An 11168-nucleotide genomic window follows, 5' to 3' on the forward strand; every position below is an offset into this window, starting at 1 on the left:
GCACCGGAGACCTATTGCAAAAGGGGGCGTGGCCTCTGCCTTTCTCAAAACAAGGGGTGGCAGGAAAGGAGAGAAAAACAAAACCAGTCAGACCGGGTGACAGCTGCGGGCAGTTAAATAGATGTAAGAACTGCAGCTGGGTTGTGGTGAAATATCTCTAGGGCAAAGGAGATGGGGAACGATTTTAAAAGCAAGCGCTCCCATGCTGAGACGGGCAGACCGGGATCCAGCGTAACGTGTTGTAAATGGTAGGGTGGATGCGGGAGGTAACCCTGCGACTGAGCTAAGATGAATACTGGGTCCTCTGGGTTAGCAGACACTCCGTGCAGCCTCCCAGGCCAGAAGGCTGACTGCACGGCAGTTTGAAGCTTGTTACCACCCTGTCGGTCCACGTCCACTTGGGCTGGAGAGGTCGCGCCCTCGTGGGCATTCTTTCGCAGAGGCAATATTGTAGTCTATGAGGCTCATCCGAGGTGCAATCATTGCTGGTTGAAAACTTTACCCAATACCTTGCCGGGATGACTTGAAATACAGTCAGCCTTGGCAATTTTTGCCAGCCTCTCCGGAGGCTTTGCGTTTGGTTGAAAAGGATAAGCTCTTCTTCTTTCTCTTCTCTTTTTTCAATCACGTGCAGGTTTTTGACCTTTGTGCAGCAGAGGAAGTGCATTGAGCGTGTCGTACAAGGAAGATGAACGAAAGGTGTAAAGCGATGGTGTTTGCCAGATTGGATTCTAAAAAGAATTGGACAAGAATTGACCGGTGAGGATGGTCTTCCAAACCCACGTGTGTAGAGCAAAACGGCTAAGCAGTCCAATCCTGTCAAAATTGGCTCCTGTCTGCAGAGAGGTTGGTTTGTTTGTAGCTGCGTGTAGCTTCGCTTTTCAATTTATCACCTTTTCCCTAGCGATCAAATATAATTTAACTGTACGGTTAATACGATCAAATTAATCTAACTAATTAGACTGCTGTTAGTTCGTTCGCTTTAATCTAAAACTCGGCGGTGAGTTAGTACTCGTTAGCCGATTCACTTTTGCTCTCACACGTGTTTTCGCGCCTATTGTGGGCTTTTCCGCTCCTGTTCATTTGTTCCTTGCACTCGTTCGCTCCATTTTCACAAGCTCATCAAAACAAGAGTGGTAAGTGAATCCTTACGTGAGTAATCGGCTTCTCCCTGCATCGTCACTTGCACCGTCTGTCACATGTATAGCTTATCCTTCTCTGTTAGCGATCAGGATTTACGTGTGATAAATGCAGGGAAATAGCTAGGCTGACAGAGAAGGTTTTAGAATTAGAGACACGCATCCAAATTTTAATTGAGGACAGTAAGAATGCGAGGGCTGTAGATACTTCTTTGGATGTGACTAGTACAGTGAATCATGTACATTGTTCGGTTCCAGCTTCAGAGCCCGTGCAGCAGGGCAATTGGGTGACCGTGAGGCGGGCTAGTCACGGGTCAAAACACCGCTCTTCCGTTCCGATTAGAACATCAAACAGGTTCTCCCCACTCAGTGTCGCACCCACTGAGAAACCTGATCAAAGTGCTCTAGTAATTGTCGATTCTATTGTACGGAACGTGAAAATAGAGACACCAGCCACTGTAGTCCAATGCTTACCGAGCCAGAGCGTCCTGACATCTTGTCAAATTTAAAAGTGCTGGCTAATGCTAAACGGAAATTTCGTAAGATTGTTATTCACGCCGGCGCTAATGGTGTTCGACTTCGCCAGTCGGAGATCACTAAAAATAATATTAAAGAGGTGTGTGAATTTGCAAGCACGATGTCGGACAATGTAATATGCTCCGGTCCCCTCCCTGCTTACCGGGGTGATGAGATTTACAGCAGACTGCTGGGTCTCAATGGCTGGATGTTTAAGTGGTGCCCGCAGAACAACATAGGCTTTATAGACAATTGGATGAGTTTCTGGGGCAGACCTGACCTGTTGAAAAGAGATGGTCTTCATCCCTCCTGGGGTGGTGCTGCTCTTCTATCTAGAAATATGGCATATAGTCTTATAGCTCCAACATGACCAACTAGTGCCCAGGTCAGGAAGCAGACAGACCGGCTAAACCGACCGTCTGCTAGCTGCATCACGTCACAGAAGGCAGTTAATTCTCAACACATAGAGACTCTTTCACCTAGTTATCACACTATAGAGACTGTGTCTGTTCCCCGAAATAGAATATGCAGAGACTACCTATAAACTACCTATAATTCAAATAAGCAAAACGATAAAACTTGGCTCAAGCTAAATATTAGATCACTTTCCACAAAAGCCCTTTACGTATATGTTTTGATCAAAGATCAGAAGCTAGATTTGCTTTGTTTGACAGAAACCTGGCTAAAACCAGATGATTATATTACGCTAAATGAATCTACCCCCCAAAATTATTTCTATAAAAATGAGCCACGTTTAAAAGGTAGAGGGGGAGGTGTTGCTACAATTTATAACAATATTCTTAGTACTTCTCAAAGGGCAGGCTTTAAGTATAACTCATTTGAAGTTTTCGTGCTGCATATAACATTATCTACAGAATCATGTGCTAGTGATAAATCTTCTGTCATGTTTGTACTGGCTACTGTATACAGGCCACCAGGGCACAGCACAGATTTCATTAAAGAATTTGCTGATTTTCTAACTGAGTTAGTACTGGCTGCAGATAAAGTCTTAATTGTTGGCGATTTTAATATCCATGTTGATAATGAAAAAGACTCATTAGGATCAGCTTTCTTAGACATTTTGAACTCCGTTGGGGTTAGACAACACGTCTCTGGACCTACTCATTGTAGAAATCATACTCTAGATCTAATACTGTCACATGGAATTGATGTTAAAATGGTTGAAGTACTGCAGCAAAGTGATGACATTTCAGATCACTATCTAGTCTTGTGTGAACTCTGTATAGTTAAACCTGTAAACTCTGCACCTTATTACAAGTATGGTAGAACCATCACTTCCACCACAAAAGATAGCTTTCTAAATAACCTTCCTGACTTATCTCAATTCCTTAGCTCATCCAATACGACGCAAAAACTTGATGATATAACAGAAACTATGCACTCTCTTTTTTCTAGCACTTTAGATACAGTTGCTCCTTTGCACTTAAAAAAGATAAAAGAAAATGGAGCGCAGGTGGAGAAAACTAAATTTCGTACTGCCTGGCGGGAGAGTATGCTGTCATACAGAAAAGCATTAAACATTGCAAGATCTGATTATTTTTCATCCCTTTTAGAAGAAAACAAACACAACCCCCGGTATTTATTCAGTACAGTAACTAAATTAACAAAAATAAGACGTCAACAGGTGCTAATATTCCCAAGAGTATAGCTGCAATGAGTTTATGAATTTCTTTACTTCTAAGATTGATACCATCAGAGATAAAATTGTAACTATGCAGCTGTCAACTACAGTTAGCTTTAGAACCCCTGAGGAAAAATTACACTCTTTCTCTATTATAGGAGAAGAACACTTGTACAAACTTGTTAAATCATCTAAACCAGCAACATGTATGTTAGACCCTGTTCCATCTAAACTATTAAAAGATTTGCTTCCAGAAGTCATAGATCCTATTTTGAACATTATTAATTCATCATTGTCATTAGGACATGTTCCCACAACCTTCAAACTGGCTGTAGTTAAGCCTCTTATTAAGAAACCACATCTTGATCCCAAAGACTTAGTAAATTACAGACCAATCTCTAATCTCCGTTTTCTGTCAAAAAAAACTAGAAAAGGTAGTATCTCACAACTGTATTCCTTTTTAGAAAAAAATGGTGTCTGTGAGGATTTCCAATCAGGTTTTAGACCGTACCATAGTACTGAGACTGCTCTCATTAGAGTTACTAATGACCTGTTTCTATCATCTGATCGTGATTTTATCTCGTTATTAGTGCTATTAGATCTTAGCGCAGCATTCGATACTATCGATCACAACATTCTCTTGGATAGACTAGAAAACTATGTTGGCATTAGAGGAAGCACCTTAGCATGGTTTAAATCATATCTATCTGAGCGCTATCAGTTTGTAGCATTAAATGAGGAGGTATCATATCAATCACAAGTGAAATATGGAGTTCCTCAAGGCTCAGTGCTAGGACCGTTACTTTTCAACCTATACATGTTACCTCTGGGAGATATTATCAGGAGTCATGGTGTTAGCTTTCATTGCTATGCTGATGATACTCAGCTCTATATTTCAGTGCAGCCTGGTGATACACACCAAATTGAGAATCTAACAGAATGCATAGTCGATATAAAAAGCTGGATGATGAGTAACTTCTTAATGCTAAATTCTGAAAAACAGAGGGGCTAATAATTGGACCTAAAAACCCCACATATAATAATCTAGAACACTGTCTAACACTTAATGGCTGCTCTGTTAATTCTTCATCATCAGTTAGGAACCTAGGTGTGCTGTTTGACAGCAATCCTTCCTTCGAAAATCATGTTTCTAGCATCTGTAAAACTGAGTTTTTCCATCTTAAAAATATTTCTAAATTACGACCTATGCTTTCAACCTCTATTGCAGAAATATTAATTCATGCGTTTGTGACCTCGAGGTTAGATTATTGTAATGCTTTATTGGGTGGTTGTTCTGCACGCTTAATAAACAAACTTCAGCTAGTCCAAAACGCAGCAGCCAGAGTCCTTACTAGATCTAGGAAGCATGATGATATTAGCCCGGTTCTGTCAACACTGCACTGGCTCCCTATCAAACATCGGATAGATTTTAAAATCTTATTAATTACCTATAAAGCCCTGAATGGTTTAGCTCCTCAATACTTGAGCGAGCTCTTATCACATTATAGTCCTGCACGTCCGCTGCATTCTCAAAACTCTGGCCATTTGATAATACCTAGAATATCAAAATCAACTGCGGGCGGCAGATCCTTTTCCTATTTTGCACCTAAACTCTGGAACAATCTCCCTAACTCTGTTCGTGAAGCAGACACACTCTGCCAGTTTAAATCTAGATTAAAGACACATCTTTTTAACTTAGCCTACACATAACACACCAACACACTTTTATTATTTAAATCCGTTAAAGGATTTTTAGGCTGCATTACTTAGATTTGCTGGAACCGGGAACACTACTCCTACAATACGATGTACTTGTGACATCGTAAAAAAATTGGCATCTACGCTGATATTAGTCCTGTCTCTTTCTCAATCTGCTTTCACAGTTTGTATCCAGACTAGATGGTGGATCAGCACACAGAGATTATGTTCATCAGAGACCAGAACACCTAGATGCGCCCCGTGGACCAATCACCAGATCCTGATGCACACACACATACACACACACACTAAGTCATTTACACTACCTGACACAGTTGCATTTAAAATTGAACTGGAGGTTAAGTGCTGGGCGTCCGGTCAGAGGAGAACTGACCCCAACTGAGTCTGGTTTCTCCCAAGGTTTTTTTTTCTCCATTCTGTATGCATGGGGTTTTGTTTCCTTGCCGCTGTCACCTCTGGCTTGATTGGTTGGGGACACTTAACTTCTAGTGATTATCGTTGAATTGACTACAGAGACCGTCTCTGCATTTAATAAGAAATTGGTCACTCTCGTCATTATACATCCCTGTCATTATACTGTACAGTGCTTTGATGCAACATGTGTTGTTAAAAGCACTATATAAATAAAAATGATTGATTGATTGAATCCAGACACGCCCCTTATCATCAGCTCGTTAGTAGGGCACACAAAGAAGTGAATGGCCTGTGTCAGAAAACAAAGCTGCAGAGCTCTGGGTTGGCCACCTGGAAAGACACCAAGCGACGAGGATTGGATTCGAACCCACGCGTGCAGAGCACAATGGATTAGTAGTCCATCGCCTTAACCACTCGGCCACCTCGTCAATGGCCTGGCTGCAGCGACTCTTTGGAAGAAGACCTGAAAGGAGGAGTCAAAATGGAAAGAACAGACATTGACAGAAAACAAGTGCCTAGCAGTGTCAAAGAGAACAGAACAGACTGCTGCTTCTGAAGAAGCTGCTGGCAGACTCGTCCAGGATTTGAACCCGGGACCTCTCACACCCTAAGCGAGAATCATACCCCTAGACCAACGAGCCTACTGCACACTGCGCTGCCTTGACCATGGGGTCTTCTGCAGGAACCCCCTTTGGCACCTCCCGAGCAGAGAGAAAGGAAAAGAACATCTACAGCAACTACAAAATAAGGGAATTTTGTCATGAAAGTAGTTAAACACAAGCAATGAAAGACAAATAAGGAACGCGAACTAACATGGAAATAATTGAACCCCTCGACACAGCATCAAAGTCTCTGAATGGATTGAAAACTGGGGCTGGGTCTAACATGTAGATGGATTTTAGGGAAGATGCTGCTTAAATGGTCAGATGGCCCTCAGAGTTTGAGCTCTCGGTCAGTTCTTCATCTAAAACAAGTCCCACCGAGATTAGAACTCGGTTCGCTGGATTCAGAGTCGAGAGTGCTAACCATTACACCATGGAACCCCAGCTGCAGTCACTTGTGCTCAGAAGGCCACAAAAGCAAGCATCTCTCAAGGGATTCGGTTGACTTTTCTTCTCTGGCAAGATGACACAGAGGTTCCCCCGAGATTTGAACTCGGATCGCTGGATTCAAAGTCCAGAATGCTGACCGTTACACCATGGAACCCAGGGGAGTCTGTGGAGAGAGAGAGTGACGAGATGGAAAGTGCCACCGTCAAATTGGTAGCATCAGTAGGGTGTCAGCACTTTTTTTGGCAAGGTAGAAAAGGCTGAAACCTGCAAGCTTCAGAACTGTGCCCAAACGATACACCTGGGGTGCAGTACAGTACAACGGCTGTAAATGGTAGGGTGGATGCGGGAGGTAACCCTGCGACTGAGCTAAGATTAATACTGGGTCCTCTGGTCGATGGCAAATCCGCAGCGACTCTTTGGAAGAAGACCTGAAAGGAGGAGTCAAAATGGAAAAAACAGTCATTGACAGAAAACAAGTGCCTAGCAGTGTCAAAGAGAACAGAACAGAACTCGTCCGGGATTTGAAGCCGAGACCTCTCGCACCCTAAGCGAGAATCATAGGCAAACAAATGACAGGCGGTCTCTGAATGGATTGAAAACTGACCCCGTCACGTCCACAGCTGAAAACTCTGGTACAAGCACAATCAGTGGCGCAATGGATAACGCGTCTGACTACAGATCAGAAGATTCTAGGTTCGACTGCTGGCTCGCTCTCTCTTTATGTTGATTTATTCCTTGCTGCCACCTGGGCACAGAGAAAAACTTGTCAACTAAATCAAACTCAACTAATAATCCGCCACGTATACTATTCAAATTGCATCTCCATTTCAGGGATAATTTCTCAATTTTCCTCAATATCTGTTCTGCCATCACTTTGTGTCTTCGCGTAATTCTAGTCTTACTTCCTTTTAAAATCCCACAACAAAAGCTAAAGACCTCTACGAAATCCGCGGGCCGGCCACACGCATGTAAATTGGCCCAGAATTCCGCCACACTCCTCAGTCTGTTTCCATATGTTCTAGCTGTGAGGATTATTGGTGTTCACCCAGGCGGCCCGAGTTCGACAGCCGGAATGGGAAGGATGTTTTGCTCATTGCTTCCTTCTTCAAACGAGCAGTTTGTTCGCCGGAAGCTTCTTTTCCCGGGGTCATTGGTCTGCAGAAAGCTGAAAAAATGAGGATCTGCTCTCACGCCGCGTGCCTTCTATAGCTCAGTTGGAAGAGCGGAGGACTGTAGGAAAGGAGGTTGTAATCTTTAAGTCTCTGGCTCGAAGGAGTTCTTTTACTTTTTTGCCATGTCCGCCATTTGATTTTCGACGTGGCCTTTCCGAGCTTCTGTCACAGCGTGACTACAGATGGCAAAACGAAGTTCCCTGACCAGCAATCAAACCCGGGCCGCGGTGGTGTGAGCACCGAATCCTAACCTTTTTTTTTTTTTTTTTTTTTATTATGAAAATTAAGTCAATTAAATACATTAAAAAGACTAGTAAAAGTTATTTGCTTCCGGGCAGTTTCCACATTAAATCTTTTAAAACACAGTAAACTTTTGGTGTAAAAACAACATAAAAGTCATCTAACATATTTTCACTTTTAAAATACACATAAAGGTTTTCTATGTAAGCTTTCGTTTTCCTTTTAAGTACAGTCCAAACATCCAACACAATTTCTTCTTTCTTGGCCACATTTCTTCTCTCCCATATTGCACCTTTCATTAGCAATACCCATAGATTAATAAATTTTTACCAAACATCACCACTCTGCTCCATTGAATTACATTTTCATCCCACTCCTCAGTTAAGTCTCTAATCACCCATTTACATTTTCTTATAAACCTTTCCAATTCTTTTTACAATATAAACACGTTTAAAATCCCTCCTCTTTTTCTTGACATACTTTACACATAGCATTTTGTTGTAAACCAATTTTGTTTAAAATAACCTCAGTAAAAACAACTTTATGTCTTATAGAATACTCCAAGCATTCCAATTTTGTTCCCACATCTTCCCCTCAAATTTCTCCATATACACTCTTCTTTCAAATATTTGAATTTTTCTAACCAATACTTATTTAAAACTCTCTAAACACACAATAAATTTTTTTAACAGTACATTCGTTAAAATCACATAAATTTTCCCCCAGTTTCACATAAATGTTCCTCTTTTGGATCCTCTTACATGCACTCTATTCTTTTAATCCAATCTTTTGGTATTGCATTCTTGATGTCTCCATATTTGTTTGTTGTTTGTTGTTTACTGTATTCTTCTTTTGCCATTTCCATTGTATCTATGATATACTGTGTTGGTAAAAAACTTTTTTTAAACTCATACAAAATATCTCTCACTCTTGTTATCCCCACTTCCATCCATTTTTTAAAACACATTTCTTTGCCTTGTTTCAAAATGTTTTTGTTTAAGAACAGAGGTTGATTTAAAATGTTTTCTCTTCTATACGGATTATACTCAATTTTCATTAAAAACTTTCCCCAGGCACTAAAAATTTCTCTATAAAACTCTGGTAATCCTTCCGTCATCCAAATTTTCGTTTTCATACATAGAATTCCATCCCCTATATTAAAATGTCCACATTTGTTTAGAAAGAATCTCATAGTTTTTTCCACTCCGTTATGTTTTCTTGTTGCATGTATTTCTTGACAATTTTTACTCTCAAAGCATTTTTCGCTGTTCCACATCCATTAGCTCTAAGCCCCCTTCTCTACCGCCCCTAAAATCATGTTATGTGCAATCCTAGCTGGAAGTCACTCCTCTTCCAATCCTCCCATCTCCATCCCATCTCTTTTTGTAATCATTCAGAATCACACACACACACACACACACACACACACACACACACACACACACACACACACACAAGTACATAATAGACTCCAATTAAACTGTATAATAAAAAAATAATGAACGTATCTTAGATGACCACCTAGTTGCATGATGATGTTAACTTTGTTTCTTTTTTTAGTTCACTAAATCACGGTATAGTGGGTCACAGTTGTCTTCACTAAAGCCCAATTTAGTAGAACGGAAGACCCCAGCCCTTCTCGATCCTCTGTAAGGACCCCAAGTGCTTCTCCTCCCAGCCCCTCACCTTCTCCATCCTCTGTGAGGACTCCAACCGTGGCCACTGTGAGAACCCCTCGCCCTTTTCCATCCTCGGTGAGGACCCCAAGTGCTTCTCCTCCCAGCCCCTCACCTTCTCCATCCTCTGTGAGGACTCCAACCGTTATCACTGTGAGAACCCCTCGTCCTTTTCCATCCTCGGTGAGGACCCCAAGTGCTTCTCCTCCCAGCCCCTCACCTTCTCCATCCTCTGTGAGGACGGCAAGCTCTTCTTCTTCCTCTCCGAGACCTCCCAGCCCATCCTTACTGCAGACCCATATTCCTGCTCCATTCTCTGTGAGTATATTATCACCAATTTATTGACTGTAGTGTATAGTAGTGCAGGCTTCATTTACACAAAAATCTAATTTTCATCCAAACAGGAGGAGCCTAGAAGAGTCCAGCCAGCCCCTGCAGAGGACTCAGCTTCAGTCAGGCTACCAGTTGAATTAGGCAAGACCATCCCTGTGCAGGACCAAAGGTGGATTGCCAACACTTTATTTCACTCTGGCAAGCTGCGGCCAGATTTGAAGCTGTGGTATGAGCCTCCCATCCCGGCCCTCATTTACCACCAGACACCAACACCTGACCAGTTCTTTACCCATCGGCTAATGGTGTGGATGCCCTACCTCCTGTGGAAGGTGATGGTTCACTGTCCGGCTTGTAACAAGAACCTAACAGGTTATGATGTCCACAAAAGGGCCAGGAAGGTCCTGGATATTGACAGGTACTACCTGCTGGTGACAGAGACACTCAGGTGTACTGTGTGTTCTCAAAACTATCTGTCAACAAGCCAGACTGTCCGGGACCAGCTCGACCTGCCGCACCAGAAAATGTTCCAGCTGATTCTGACATGCAAGTAAGTCAGTGGTAAAGTAGTCTAAAGATGGCTTTTGTGAAGACTGAAACGACTCCACAATGAACATGCAAATAATTATCCAAAATTAACATTTTCAGGTATGCCTGTGACATCCGTGTCATTAGGCTGCTTTGGGACCGGACGCTAGGCCACAGTCCAGCTCGATTGGTGCGGCAGTTGAAAGAGAACCATGGAGAGGAATGGCTGAATCGGCTGGCACACTATCTTGGGAGTGTGCTGACTTTGTCGATCGACCCAGCCTGTATCCGGTGGTCTGCCAGGAGCCTCCAGAGCCAATCGACATTCCCACCAGTCATTGGCTGCTGTCAATATACGGCAGGGATATCCTCTCCAGAATTGCGCATATAAAAGCCAGCATCACATCCATCTTTGGCAACATCTTAAAGATGGATTCCACAAAAAGGTAACGTAAAAATTCCATTCTGTAGTGTTCCTTTATATAAATATATACCATCAGAAAGACATTATTATTATTATTGTTCATTGTTGTCACATCATAAAAGTCTTGTTACATTTGTAAATTTCAGATCACAAAGAAGCTGGCCGCCATGGACGGGGACAGCACTCTGGGTAACCTCCATTGGAAATGCCATTCCACCACCAGTGCTGCTTTATGTGGACTGTGGCTGCTGCGTGAGTGATGGAGCGACAAGCAAGCTGCAGACCAGGTTTGGGGAGTGGCCAGACCTTCACATAC

The 11168-nt window shown here is 42.4% G+C and overlaps 4 non-coding genes across 4 annotated transcripts; 1 reads left to right on the forward strand and 3 right to left on the reverse strand.

Moving 5' to 3' along the window:
• The first annotated feature begins 428 nt into the window (after nt 1-428).
• On the forward strand, nt 429-569 carry LOC122334196. The gene has a single exon (XR_006248728.1). It is a non-coding gene; the product is annotated as a U4 spliceosomal RNA (small nuclear RNA).
• Nucleotides 570-5776: 5207 nt separating this feature from the next.
• On the reverse strand, nt 5777-5858 carry trnas-acu. Its single transcript has one exon. It is a non-coding gene; the product is annotated as a tRNA-Ser (tRNA).
• A 141-nt stretch (nt 5859-5999) lies between these two features.
• trnap-agg lies at nt 6000-6071 on the reverse strand. Its single transcript has one exon. It is a non-coding gene; the product is annotated as a tRNA-Pro (tRNA).
• Nucleotides 6072-6564: 493 nt separating this feature from the next.
• trnaq-uug lies at nt 6565-6636 on the reverse strand. The gene has a single exon. It is a non-coding gene; the product is annotated as a tRNA-Gln (tRNA).
• Between the last annotated feature and the right edge of the window lie 4532 nt (nt 6637-11168).

Source organism: Puntigrus tetrazona, unplaced genomic scaffold, assembly GCF_018831695.1.
Source record: "Puntigrus tetrazona isolate hp1 unplaced genomic scaffold, ASM1883169v1 S000000499, whole genome shotgun sequence".
NCBI lineage: Eukaryota > Metazoa > Chordata > Actinopteri > Cypriniformes > Cyprinidae > Puntigrus > Puntigrus tetrazona.